This window comes from Osmia bicornis, unplaced genomic scaffold (genome assembly GCF_907164935.1).
Source record: "Osmia bicornis bicornis unplaced genomic scaffold, iOsmBic2.1, whole genome shotgun sequence".
NCBI classification, from domain to species: domain Eukaryota; kingdom Metazoa; phylum Arthropoda; class Insecta; order Hymenoptera; family Megachilidae; genus Osmia; species Osmia bicornis.
In genome coordinates, this window is record NW_025791328.1 from 642,137 (window position 1) to 644,524 (window position 2,388).

Sequence of the window (2,388 nt, forward strand, 5' to 3'; positions counted from 1 at the left end):
AGGAAACATACTTGGTAATTTTTCGTTGGCGAATATTATGTTTCCTTTTAAAATATGACGCCCATCGGCAAGAAGCTTTAAATTCAAAATCATTTCATTCATATTGGCAAGCTCCTGCTAAAGCCCACTGTTGAATCTGACGTGTAGTTACCTGTTGGAAGTTTTCACGAGCCTCTTTAAAACGATCGTCCGTCCATTGATCTATAGCGTGATATTTGTCCCATAACGTCCCTCCGTTTTTAATTTGCTTTTCCCACCTCTTTAAATCTTCCTTTCTTTTCAACAACCTTGTACTTCTCAATCGCAATGATTGTAAACTCCACGATGGATACTGACGAGCTAGAGTCACTGCTTTAATTTTGCTCTTCAATGGAATATCACCAATTGTAAAACATCTCTTCTTTTCTGCAGGTTCTAACCACTCGTCCTCACAATCAGAATCTTCACTTGGAACTTCTTCATACACATTTTCGCTGTCCGATTCATCGGCATAGATAAGGCATTCTTCTGTCACTATTTCATAATCATTTAATATATCCACTATGTTTTCAAAAATCTTTTCACCCATTGCAATAGCTGCACGAGAAATAACACCAGATGCTTTTCCATCACTAATTAAATCTTCTTCTCGAAGGGGCTCCTTCGAATATAACAAAGCATCCCTCAATCGTTGCTTTACATTTTCACAATCAGTATTGGTACTATTACCATCAGTGGATGTAGAAGCCTGTTGATTCATTCTAATACGTATTAAAATGTCTATTACACAAAACCGCTCACTTGAGTCTGTACTTATCACAATTAACAATATGGAAACTATAAAACTTACTAATAACTCTAACAATGAAATATAAAATATAAAATAAAACACGAATTATATACACACCTATGCTATTAAATTATTTTACGAAACTTAACTATTTATTCACAATGTTCTTTTCTGATCAATGTTCTTTTCTGAATGCACTTTTTCTGACTGAAGATTAACAACGAATGAATCTCGGTCTGTCGAAATCATCGTGATACCCTTCCAGTTGATGCTACCTTATCTCTTCTTGGAATCGTGCTCCTTCAAGCTCACTTTGTTTATTATAACAAGATATCGATTTCTGCGTCGATATGTTTTGATTAAATTATTTATTATATTACTTTTGCACACAATTATTATTTTTTGTTTGTCATGAATAGTATCATTGCATATATATTTGAAATCCAATTAATTGCAGTAAATAAATCGAAAAAAAAAATCACATACCATGAGCGGATTCGAACCCGTGCCTTCCGAGTATGTATCCGGTACGTTGCCACTTCGCCAATTCACTTCTTGTCAAAACCTTTTACTAAATCTATATTTCTCTGTATAATGAAACTTCAAATACAAATATCTAAAAAACTATTGAGTATCTACGCCTATAATGGTATATATTCGTAAACAGGAGAACAAGATCTATAAGTGTACGAAGTTTCAACTAAATCTGAGACCCGAAGTGCTTGCCTTCTCCTTGTTAGACTGGGACACCCTGTATATGCAGGTACAATTTATTAAAATTCATTATTATATTGCAGATGAAAAAAATTTCAATATCACGTGGCTGGAGTGGCTGTTATGGTAACCGACGATGTAGACGTCGCGGAGAAAGAAGAGGCATTGTTTATATTTATTGATTATATTTCAATCAATAAATATTGTATATTATAGATCAATTTACATGTCTTTATTTTTCATTCCTTTCCTGAAATTATTAATGCCATATAGTTTTTATTCCTGTAAGTTTTATAGAGTCTCATAGAATCTATCGTAGCGTATGACTATATTTCCGCCGATCGGCCCTACATTGTTTCATTCATGATTCTCTTTCTCTTTCTTTCGCACTCTCCTTTTCGATGTCCGCCAGGAATCAAAATCTCGCTCGGCTCGAGCAAATTCATTTTGCTAGATGGTCACAGATGCGGCAACACCGCGATAGAACTCTCAAATGATGTGATTTGGCAACTATGCCACCTCACTTTCGTTTCTTATTCTGCATAATGACGTTAGATGTCACACCGTCAAATGTCGAATTTCTCAATTATGTGTTTTCCCGATTGCCCGATTCTTTCCAATGGCGCTTACATCGATTCGGAGGAGGCCTCGAAGGAGTCTGTGCCCTTAATAGATAATGAAACATCTGTAGATGCTAAAAAATTGTATAATTTAACAGACCAGTTAGTACTGATTTTTGATGGAACGTATATCCGACATCAGAAGAGTACAAAGGTCAAAAAATGGGTTCGTTGTGTAAACCTTTGATATGCTCGGTCCTTTTTATGCCACGCAGAATGATGCTGAGATTATAAGAATTTTGTTATGAGACCCGAACGATTTGCAAACCCTTTTACAACCTGGGG